Source organism: Nicotiana attenuata, unplaced genomic scaffold, assembly GCF_001879085.1.
Source record: "Nicotiana attenuata strain UT unplaced genomic scaffold, NIATTr2, whole genome shotgun sequence".
In the NCBI taxonomy this organism is placed as follows: domain Eukaryota; kingdom Viridiplantae; phylum Streptophyta; class Magnoliopsida; order Solanales; family Solanaceae; genus Nicotiana; species Nicotiana attenuata.
Window position 1 is genome coordinate 487,176 of NW_017670660.1, and position 13,008 is coordinate 500,183.

Consider the following 13,008-nt stretch of genomic DNA (forward strand, 5'->3'; position numbering starts at 1 on the left):
TTAATGGGTATTGGGTATTGGGCCAAGAATTGGGCTCTAAAACTCTTAAAATTATGATATAACACCTTAATTGACTCCTTTTAAAATAAGATAGAAATACTACACAATGCCAAAGCTAATCCTAATTAATTAAACTAAACATGAAACTATTTTTGTGTTTTCGAAATTATATAAAGATAAAAACAAGGTACTATTTTTGTATTTTTTTAAAATTTATGAAAAATACATAAACTAAAATATTTTTTTATAATTTTTATTTTTCTTGTAATAAAATAAAGTAAAAGAGTCAAAATGAGTTGAAATAGCAATATTAGGCCTAAATTAAATATTTACGTGCTAAAATATAAAAAATCTTGGGGAGGGTCAAAATTCACATGTCTACAACTGCCCCTTTTTGATTGAAAACGCGAAGAGTTTTCAGACAAAGAATGACTAGACAGGTTTTTGACCCGACCCTTATTTAGAGAGACCGAAAGCTAAGAGAAAGGAGAATGTGACCGAGCCCTGGTATCTGAGCTGCCTACATATCCTTGGCTATAAAGGAATCAATCCACGTGTAGTTCAGAAGTGAATGAGGTGATGGAGTACCGAGGTTGAGAGCCGAGCGAGGTGCCGTCGAGGTTCCGGTCCGCGGTCCCGTTATTACATCAAAATCAAAATATGAAAAAGACTAACTAAGCCTATCAGCTACGAGTTACAAGATTCCTATCTATGAGTCTTCTGAAGCTTGATCTTGAGTCTTGGTTGGTTCTTCATGCAGACCCTGATCTGAATCTTGATGCTTGTTAGCTGCAGGTGCTGGTTCTTCTTCTTCTTCAGCTTTTTGGATCAAGGCGGGACATGCGAAGTTTGTGACTTCAATTATATCTTGAGCAGTCCGCATCTTTCTCCGCTTCTGCATTTTGAGTTCACTTCTTTTTCTTTTTCTTCTTTTTCTTTATTCTGGATTGAGACTCAATTTTTTGGTCATCTCGAACCCTGTGTCTCGAGGTAAAACCTGCTCAGATACCAAAAACAAACAAACGAACGAAATTTTTTGCCCCAATTTTCACTAGGAAAATTTCGTGAGTTATTTGTAACTAAAATCTAAACTATTTTCTTTCTTTCTTTTTTGAAAGTGATAAAATAAGGATTGTGTATCTTTAGGAGGAAAGATTAGGGGATGGCGCCCTATATCTAAAATTCTCAACTAGGGAATGGAGGCCCTATGTTGGCAAAAAAGACGACTAGGGAATGGAGGCCCTATGTCTAAAAATCTCAACTCAGGGGTTGGAGCCCTAATGTTGGCAAAAAAGGCAACTAGGGAATGGAGGCCCTATGTCTAAAATCTAAACTCAGGGATTGGAGCCCTAATATTGACAAAAAGGCGACTAGGGAATGGAGGCCCTATGTCTAAAAATCTCAACTTAGGGATTGGAGCCCTAATGTTGGCAAAAAAGGCGACTACTAAATTGTGTACTTATGCTAAAATGAACCAAGAAGGATTTTTTTCTCTTTTTTTTATAGAAAAAACAACATTTTTTTTTGAGAAAATCATTCTTTTAAACAAATTTCTCAAACGCTTTTTTGTTTCAATCGAGACATCCTTTTTTTTCAAATTATCCTAGGAGAAAATTCGTCAGACTAGGTTTTCTATCTTAGGAGAAAGATTCATCAGACTAAGATTTCTATCCTAGGAGAAAATTCTTCAGACTAGGTCCTCTTTTTTTGTTATCTTAGGAGAAAGATTCATCAGACTAAGATTTCTATCCTAGGAGAAAGATTCATCAGACTAAGATTTTGATCCTAGGAGAAAGTTCATTGGACTAGGTCTTCTATCTTAGGAGAAAAATTCATCGGACTAAGATTTTGATCCTAGGAGAAAGTTCATCAGACTAGGTCACTTTTTTGGTATCTTAGGAGAAAGATTCATCAGACTAAGATTTTGATCCTAGGAGAAAGTTCATCAGACTAGGTTTTCTATCTTAGGAGAAATTCATCAGACTAAGATTTCTATCCTAGGAGAAAATTCATCAGACTAGGTCCATTTTTGTTATCTTTAGGAGAAAAATTCGTCAGACTAAGATTTCTATCCTAGGAGAGAGTTCACCAGACTAGGTTTTCTATCTTAGGAGAAAGATTCATCAGACTAAGATTTTGATCCTATGAGAAAGTTCATCAGACTAGGTCTCTTTATGGTATCTTAGGAGAAAGATTCATCGGACTAAGATTTATATCCTAGGAGAAAGTTCATCAGACTAGGTCTTGCTTTTTTTTTTGGTATCTTAGGAGAAAGATTCATCAGACTAAGATTTTGATCCTAGGAGAAAATTCATCAGACTAGGATCATTTTTGTTATCTTAGGATAAATATTCATCAGACTAAGATTTCTATCCTAGGAGAAAGTTCATCAGACTAGGTCTTCTATCTTAGGAGAAATATTCATCAGACTAAGATTTTAATCCTAGGAGAAAATTCATCAGACTAGGTCCATTTTTGTTACCTTAGGAGAAAGATTCATCAGACTAAGATTTCTATCCTAGGAGAAAGTTCATCAGACTAGGTTTTCTATCTTCGGAGAATAATTCATCAGACTAAGATTTTGATCCTAGGAGAAAATTCATCAAACTAGGTCTCTTTATGGTAACTTAGGAGAAAGATTCATCGGACTAAGATTTCTATCCTTGGAGAAAGTTCATCAGACTAGGACTTCTATCTTAGGAGAAAAATTCATCGGACTAAGATTTCGATTCTAGGAGAAAATTCATCAGACTAAGATTTCGATCCTAGGAGAAAGTTCATCAGACTAGGTCTCTATCTTAAGAGAAAGATTCATCAGACTAAGATTGTTATTGGGAGGAAAATCCATCGGACTAGGACTTTTTATCCTAGGAGGAAAAAAAATGTGAAGATCAATGGCAAGATTTTATGCACAATAGCAAGACAAATAAAGCAGAGATTTGAGAAATTTCCCTTTGCGGCTCTTCTCTTCTCTTCTTTTTCTCTTCTTTTTTTTCTTTTTTTTTCTTCTTTTTTCTTCTTTTTTTTTCTTTTTTTTTCTTTTTTTTTCTTTTTTTGAACCATTTTCCTTGCACTGATTTGTACCTGTTTCACACAACGAAAAATTTGTCAGTTTTGAAAATGGTGGTCGGTTTATGGCCTTGAGTCTTGGGCAGCTTGGCTTCTGCTCAATCAGCTTGAGTCGGTTTCAAGAGACTTTTGCTCTGCATCAACCCTAATTGTTTCACACCCAGTACCATTTGTATTTGTGGCTCAATCAGCCTTATCCCAACCGGAGATCTTTTCTTAGGTGACCTTTTCTGATATCTTGAATGACTTCCTGCTTTTTGAGCAATTTGTTTGTCAGAGAGAATCACCAGTTATCTTTCTTGCGCCAAGTAGGCTCACAAGAGTCTTCTGGGGGAAGCCTTTGCATGAATCCTCAAAGCATCTTGACAGTAACAACTGAGTGTGCTGGCCAAATTTACTTTGTGCAACTGAAAAGCTGGTAGCAGATTTTGAAATCTTTTCTTGCTTGTTTTGAAAAGGACTGACTCAGAGTGAAGGACACAATGATGCAAAGAAACAAGTATTAACAAGAAATGCCCCTGGCGGAAGGACAGAAGGAAGAGTTTTTTTTTCTTTTCTTTTTTCTTCCAAAACTAGCCTTAATGGTCATGACATGCATTTTGGATTCAACGGCCTGATCTATCAAACTAATCCAATCTTCCCTTTTGCCATTCTTATGACCTTTGAAGTCGAGCTTGTTCTTGCCAATTCTTTGCATCAACTTCATGACTCACTTTCGACTAGTGGTGCCCCAAGGAGTTTTCACCAACAGGTCTCTCTCATTTATTCTTCTCTGCTTACCGTCGCCTTACAGTGCCCGTGAAGGTTTTCACTAGTAAGACTCTCTCATTTTCTTTTGCTCTCTTGTGTGAGCAACCTGATAGTGGTCTATGTCGCGTGACAACTGTTGCTCATTGCATGCATTTCTTGGTGTTCTTGAAGGCTGATCAGGAGGTCTTTATTTGGAAGATTTTTGGACAGGGTTGGAAAGAAGGGTCGGCATGAAGGCTCAAAGTAGACTCAAAATTAGGGGTTGTAGACTTACAACTCTTGGAATCGACTCTTTCAAAAGTGAAATAAAATCTCTGCCCCAATTTTAGTTATTGGGGATTTTTGGGAATTTTTCTTTTCTTTTTTTTTTGGAATTCTTATTTGGTTGGACCGAACCGTGAGGCTGCCTACGTATCCTTTTTTTTAAGGAATCAGGTCTAACGTAGTTCAAACATCTAACCTAACTATTTCTTTTTCATTTTTCTTTGTCTTTTTTCTTTCTTTTGTCTTTTTTTTCCAAACAAGTTGCCCCAGCTTCTATTTTCTGGGGGCATGGACCTTTGACAGTTCTTTTCTTCTTCATTTTTTTTCACTTGAACTTTCTAAGAATTGCCCCAGTTTGTACTCTTGGGACATGGACTTCTTTTTTTTCTCTTTTTCTTTTTTTTTCTCTTTTTCTTTTTCATTTTTTTTTACTCTTGACTCTAAACTTGATTCCAAAAAAGGGTGGTCAAAGAAAATAACACAGGCTCGAAAGGGGCAGCAAAGGATATAAAGTGTTTGGATAGCAGAAAAAGGGCCTCCCAGCCTCGGGAACGCCAAACATAGTATCCTTTTGCAATCGCGGCATTGATGAACATGCCTGTCTTCTTGGTGTTTCGTGGTCACAGGACACTTTCCATCCCTTAATGTCAAACTTTCCAACAAACTTCAACTGATTAAACATCCTCAAGCCGGATCTTCACAATGATTTGAAGGTGAATTTCACTCGACCTTAATTCCCAAGTATTTCAACTCTTTATTCCTCCTCAAAAGTGTTTTTTTTCAATTATCCAATTCCAGATTAAATCAGTTTCTAAGATCTGGCCAAAATTTCCGCATGCATGTCATGTTATTAGAACTAGCGAGAAAAGAACAAAGAACAGAATGACACAAAAGGACAAACTGTATTTTATTGAGTAAAGGATGAAAGGGCTTGACGACAAGACAAACAACCTAATATCCGAGTTACAAACCTAAAATAACCCGGATAATGAAAATAGCAACAAAACAGACAGACATGACTCATACAAACAGAATAGAAGGATAGACGGGTTTGACTCAATAAAACAAATAAAATCTGGATCACAACCCAGAAATAATCCAGATAGCAAAAAAAAACATCAAAACAAGCTACCAAGATTCCTTCCTAGTAAGGAAAGAATGACTTTTCAATTTCTAAGCTTGACATTTAGCCACAAATTTTCTCATCGGAATCACCATGGCCTTCTCCAATTTCAGTCGTCAAATTCCCGAAAGGATTCTCATACTCCATGTCACCAGGCAATATCCCCACAAAGTGTGCATCATCTTGTGCAGGTAAAGGATCATGCGTGATATTTTGGGTGTCACTGTCTTGAATCACAATCAGGTTTTCCTGGATCATCCTTTCTATTTCTCTTTTCAAATCCCGACAACTTTAAACATTGTGCCCCTGGACATTGGAATGGTATTCACACCTTTTAGAAGGGTCAAAGCTTCTTGCACGTGGGTCCACATGATTTGGAGGAATGGGTGCAATCATGTCATTCTGCTTTAATTTCTCAAACAAGCTTGCATAGGACTCTCCTATTGGTGTAAAATTATCTTTCAACTTTTGTTCCCTTCTATACTCCTGGCTTGGATGTGGGTTATAAGGCACTTGAAAATTTTGTGGAGGCTGGTGGAGATTTTGTGATGCTCGTGCTCGTCTTCTTGGGTGATTTGGTGGCTGGACAACATACTGGGGTGGATCAACAGAGTATGGTGGGTTCTGAGGTGGATAGTAATGCTCAGGGGAGTCATGGAAAACCTGAGGAGGCTGATCATACCTTCGAGATGTTCTCCTAGGACTTCTTCTCGACCCTAATGTCATCGTGATTTCTTCAACGTTCTCATTCGTGTCACCAAAATTATCAGATTCAACCTGGACAGCCTGAGTTGCGACTTTAAGAACTGCTTGACTTATAATTTTGCCTGTCTTAAGACCATTCTCTACCATTTCTCCCATTTTGATTGCTTCCGAGAAGGATTTGCCAATTGCGGACATCATGTTTTGAAAGTAATCTGGCTCTTGCGCTTGAAGGAAGACAGTGATTAGCTTGTGGTCATCCATGGGTGGCTTAACTCTAGCTGCTTGCTCTCTCCATTTAATGGCATATTCCATGAAACTTTCACTTGGTTTCTTCTTCAGGTTTGAAAGGAATTGCGGTCTGGGGCAATGTCGATGTATTATTGGAATTGTTTGACAAAGGCCTGTGCCATGTCATCCCAGACGTACCAGCGAGATGTGTCTTGATCCAAAAACCATTCGGATGCTACTCCCGTAAGGCTTTCCCCAAAATAAGCTATCAGCAATTCTTCATTTCTTCCCGCACCTCTTAGCAGATTGCAATACCTTTTCAGGTGGGCTATGGGGTCTCCATGTCAATCATACTTTTCAAATTTGGGGATCTTGAAACCAGGTGGCAAGAGGACATCGGGGAACATACATAGATCCTTGAAGGCAATACTCTTCTGACCTGTCAGCCCTTGCATGTTTTTCAACTGTTGTTCTAGGATTTTCACTCTTTGGGTCATTTCTTCCTGTGCCATCTTTTGGGCAGGCTTCTCAATATTTGCCAGAAGGTCAAACAAGTACGAGTGGTACTCAGGAGAGTGGTACTGCTCTTGCTGTGTAGCAAATTGTGACTCATGACAAGGCTGACCTTGGCCATTGGCCCTGCTTGACATATTTTGGCCATTTGCTGTTTCAGTATTCTATTTTCCTCAACCACAGTAGACTCTTGTTGAACCCTCTGATCCGGAGCCTCTTGAGCATTTCTAACAGCTTCGATGTCAGTTGTCATTGACATTTTTTCCTTGGATCTTGTGCTGTCTGCTTACCGCAAACCGACCACCTCAAACATTTCTCACAATTCAAAACAAAACATGTTAGAGTGGACTCAGTCAATCCTTATTATTATCATCATTTTTTTTCTTTTTTTTTTCATTTTTTCTCATTTTCCTTTTCAATGGTTGATCGAACCTGATGTGGGTTGCCTACGTATCATGTGGGAACATGAATCAGATCTTGCGTAGTTCGGGAAGATCAGGAATAAGGCAAATAAACTAACTTTTCTTTTTGGATTTTGATTTTTTTTTTCGAAAGAAAGACTTATATAAAGAAGAAAGAAAATATTTTTTGATTAATATTTTTTTTGAATTTCGAAAGAAAAACTTATATAGAAGAAAGAAAATATTTTTGGATTTTGGACTCTTATTTTTTGAATTTATGAAAGAAATACTCTAAAGAAAAGAGAAAATATTTTTGAATCTTGAATTTTCTTTTGAATTTTTTGAAAGAAGAACGAAAATATTTTTGGATTTTAAGAAGAAATTAAAAGAAAATATTTTTGTATTTTTTTTTTAAAATTTGGGTCTAAAAGAAAGACTTTTTAAAGAAGGAAGTAAAGGAAAATATTTTTGGATTTTTTAAAAATGGTGGGCCGGAACCGATGAGGTTTGCCTACGTATCTCACATCCGGTGAGAATCAGACCCGCGTAGTTCGCCCATTTTGACGGAACAAGAAAACTTATTTTGAAATGACTTTCCTTTTTTTTCTATTTTTTTTTTGAATTTCGGGAGAGTTTCAGAATTTTCTTAATACCTACCTCTCACTTTTTTTTTGATTTTCTCTTTTTCTTTTTTTTTTTTCATTTTCTTTCCCTATTCTAGAAGCCAGTCAACATGCAAGCCTGAACAGACAGATACGCAAGTAGCACGTAAGATGCATCAGGACGGTCATTTAATTTGGGTACACCTGTCCTAGACGGACCCAACCCCTGTGTTGAGTCCCCAAAGTCAAATGCACATGATGCAAACAAGCGTTCCTACTAGGGATCCGGCATGAGGCTTTGTTATACTAGGTTTAAAACCTGGATTTATTGTTCTAGACATGGCTTACCCGAGCGGACAACTCGAGCCGAGGGGGGGTAGCGTATCGGGAATACAGAAGCTTCACCGGCTTTGCAACTTGTCTGAACCTCGTTCTAAAATGGGATAAGACTCTAGACAGAAGAGAAGTCACACGAAGTGCACCCTTCTCCATGATTTAGAAGACTCAGAGAGAGGAAGGGTTTCGTAGCAGTTTATATACAATTCACAGAATATCAAAGCAGTAAAAGCATTTAGCACATTAGGCTTAAACATGTGGTTCTAGCACGGTCGCTTAAACTATTACAATTGGCCTATTATCTGATTTTAATACACGTTTTAGCCTATGATACAATTTTAAATTATTAAACCGCTTTTATTTATTTTTAAGAAGATTTCAACGTTATCTAAAACGTATCTTTGAACCACGCCACATGAAATGCACCCGCAGTCCGAGACACATTTTATTTAACATTGTGAGATTTGGATTTGGGTCACATGAAATGCGCACCCGAGTTTAGGAAGGTAAATTATTAAAATAACGCGCCTAAAGCAACTACGCGTTTTTAACTTTGCGAGGGCCATGGAAAATTTGCTAAATGGCACGACTCGAATTCTAAGGATTTAAAAGAAATAATTAAATGAGGGCCACACACTTTGAGATTTTATTTGGCAGGGCACGCCTCAAATTATTTCAAAAAATTGTACTCAACTAAAGCAAACTACAAATGTTCATAATTTTCCTAAAACTAATTCGAGATTATTGCAAAAGTCACGGATTATGGAAAATAGAGTCATAACTGTATCAAGTGGTTATTGTGGAAGGGCATTAGTACTGACTTGAGAAATCATTTGAAACAATTTACAAATCAACGCTAGACTAATCACATCTAAGCAATTCATGAAGATAGCCATTTTTATAACAATAGCCAATCTCAAATCTATACCCTCCTCATTCCAAGTCTGCCAACATGCCAACATTACAACACATGATATCATCCTTGACTGATTTTGAACAACCCAACAATCATTCCTCTTCATGGTTTAAGCAGATTGAGTGATCGAATTTCACAAAGTCAAAACCAAATAATATCTAAACTACCAAAATATCATACTCGTGACATCAAGCTACTTTGGGCAACCAACAAAGACAACACATTTAATTTCAATATTCAGGACATTTATAAGATCAGGCAGCAAGATAAAAAAGATTAGAGGAACGGAGCAAAAGTCAGACCTCAAATGTACAGCAACAAATCGTTTGGATCTCGCGGACCGCGTACGAAGACCTCGACGAGCAACCTCGCCTCCGACAGTACCTCAATCGGGATTTCAAAACAGATTGAATGGACGATATCTGTAATAAACCAGGCGAAGCTTGAAACCAGATTCACGTGCCTCTCATGCTCACAAAAACTCAACGAGTTCGCTACTGTCCCTTTCCCGTTCTGTGCGTGTGTGTGGCTGTGTCTAAGTGTTTTCCGGCGAAAGGGAGATGAGAGTCGTGGCTGGTGGTCGACTGGTCAGTGTTCTGAAGCTTACAGGTCTGGAGGAGACAGACTATGGTCGTTTGGTGTGCGGCTGTTCATGGTCGAACCATGCTAGGTCCAAGCTCCTAAGGTTTATCTATGGCTGCTTCTTGGTGTGTGAAGAAGATGGTTGTGGCTGATTGTTGTGTTTTGGTTGAAGAAAGAATCCGATGGGGTCATTTGGGGTCTTGAAAGTGGCTGAGTTTGCTACTTAGGGTCTAGGTTTTCGATCTCCATGAAGAAGATGAGGGGAGAGGTCGTGTTTTTTTGTTTTTGTTTCTAATGAAGAAGGAGATCAGAGTAGGGCTGTGCACGGATCGGATCGGATTTAGCATATTTCGGATTCGGATTTCAGATTTCGGATTCTGAAAAGGGCAATCCGAATACGATCCGAATTAACATTGGATCGGATCGGATTTTAAACTTTGGATCGGATAATTTTTCGGATTGTCGGATCGGATTGTCACTCACTGGAGTACTTGTTCGAAGTACATAAATAGATGCTGGCAATCATTTTCCAAATACAAATTGAGCAATCACTTTCCATATACTTGTTCGAACTTAACAATGTTCAATATACACACATATGAAAGGAGATTAACATCATTTGCTGCATACTTGCAAGTTGCAACTTACAACATTTAGGACACTATTGTCCAATTCAACATTTCAGTTTCTTTACTTATTGCACAAAGAGAGGCATGGATCTGAAACATACGATATTACACATTACAGAATCAAAGAGCATTTTCAGAATGCAAACAAAACTCCATTCATCTCCAGTTCTCCACACAAATATTACTGGACAGTAAACACCATTCATCTCCAAACAAAACCACAATCTGAAATATTACATAATGCAACAATTGTCTTTCAAAGTTTTAAACCAAACCAAACTGAAGACCCCAAACAAAACACAATCAATTGTCTTTCAAATCATACTGTCATAGCAAAATAAAACAAACCAAACTACTAAAGTCCCAACAGTTCTTTAACAGATTACACAAAACAAAAGAGTTCCACGTTCCAACTTTTGGGAAGCCGCAACAGTCAACACAATCCAGCAACACAACCAGCAACCAGGCCAAATGTAGCTCTCAATCTCAGATTCTCAGTAGGACTGTGAGACAAGTTAAAAATCTGCAATTTCAAACAATTCAAAGAGCATTTTCAGAGAAAGAAAAAGACAGCTCAAAGAATTTGAACATCAGTAGTTTGGGCAAAACAGGGTATAACAAGTTTGTTGTAGTACTGCTCATTACAGAGTATAACAATATAGTACTGCTCGTTAATTTATCGGTTTCAGTTTTACATTGAATTTGTTAATAATAAACTGTAAAGGATGGGAAATCACAAGAAATACCTGAGCTTGTACAACAAATGGGAAATCACTATATGTCGACAATGCAAGGCTCTCTTCCCGTATTCATAAATTCTGTATAATAAGATAGTAACACAAGAAATTAGTTTAGAAGTAATCTAAATAAACATACAAATAAAGTATACATTTACATTAAACACAAGTAATAAGATAGCCTTACCAGCTTCAAGTTGTTCAAGATTATCTAAATCTTCTTAATTTTAACCGGAGTTGTTGATTCATTCCGAAGCCAATCTTGGAGACACACAAGAGCTTGAACCAATCTAGGAGTCAATGAACTCCTAAATAGATCAAGTATGCGTCCGCCGGTGCTAAAGGCTGATTCTGAGGCAACACTAGAAATCGGAATGGCTAGCACATCCCGTGCCATCTCAGCAAGAGTGGGAAATCTTGGTGAGTTCAACTTCCACCACCCCAGAATGTTAAACTTTTCATGATCTTCCTCAACATCTATCTAACTCCGTTTTAGAATCAACTCCGCCACATTTCTTATGCTTCTTTAAATCTAGCATGAATTTTGAGAGCAATGATGGAGAAGATGGACCAGAAGATGGAGAAGATGGAGAAGATGGAGAAGGTGGACCTGAACCAGAACCACCATTTTTCATTGCATACACATTAAACAAAGTATCCATGTATGTTTTCACATCCTCTTGTATTTTCAAACCTACTGTTTCTCCAAACATAGCACCAAGCGCAAATGAAAGAGTATTAAACTTATGGCGTGGATCAAGCACACATGAGATAAAAATCATTTTGTTCATCTTATGTGGATCCCCCCAATACTTGTCAAATTTCTCTTTCATATTCTTTGCCATTTCTCTCAAGAAAGCATCTTCATTTTGCATCAACTCTTTCAAAGAAGAATCAACAACACATATTTCAAGAAAGTGCACATTAGACGTAATATAAAGTGTAGCTGATAATTTCAAGGTGAGTTCATAAAAAATTTCCAGAAACTTCACAATACGTCTTACACTATCCCAATCACTACTTAAAAGTGGACCTGCAGGTTGTCCATCCTCACAAATGCAGTTAGAAATACATGACATCAAACCATAATCAATATCATAATACTTTGTAAAGGCTTCCTCATAAACTGTAGCAACCTTCAACATCAAATATGTGGAGTTCCACCTAGTAGGAACATCCAAGCACAATGATTTTTTAGAAGTTATCCTATCAAGATCACAACATTCTTTAAACTTTTTCCATCTTGCGGGAGATTGTCTTATGTACCTAACAGCTTGTCTTATTCGTTCAACAGACACACTCCCATCTCTCAACCCATCTTGAACAACTAGATTGATGATGTGAGTCATACATCTCACATGAACATGCTTACCTTCCATCAAGTTAGTGTTCCATCTAGTAAATTGCTTGGATAACTCTCTAACCATCACATCATTAGAACTCGCATTATCAATTGTCACAGCAAATACTTTATCCACTCCCCATTCAAGTAAACACTTAGCAATACCACTAGCTAAATCTTGACCTTTATGACTAGTAATTGGACAAAAATTCAGAATCCTTTTATGCAATTTCCAATTATTATCAATGTAATGGGCTGTAACACACATATAATTAATTTTTTGAATTGAAGTCCATGTATCAGTAGTAATGCATATTCTCTGTTTTGATTCTTTAAGAATAGACTTCAAAGCAAGTCTCTCTTCATGGTACATCTCAAGACAATCCCTAGTCATAGTAGTACGAGATGGAATATGAAATAAAGGTTGAAGAGTTCTCACAAAGTCTCTAAATCCATCTTTTTCAACAGAAATAAAGGGAAGTTCATCTTTAATAATCATACGAGCTAAAGCCCTCCTACATGCCTCTTGATCAAATTTCCAAGGGATAACTGAAACATCACCTGTTAGACCTTGCGGTTGAAAACCTAATGTTGTCTGGCTACCTTCTGCCTTGTAGGGATTGGTCGGACATTTGGGAATATGCAATAGCAAATTGCTTGTGCCGCTATGCTTGGTATCAGGTACATATTCTTCGAACAAACTTGCATCTCGCTTTTTTCACACCCTCGGTATCAGTGAACTTATTGTGTAAGCCAAGCGATTGATCTTTCTTTAACCATTTTTTCTTTTACTTCGTAACCAGGTTCAGTT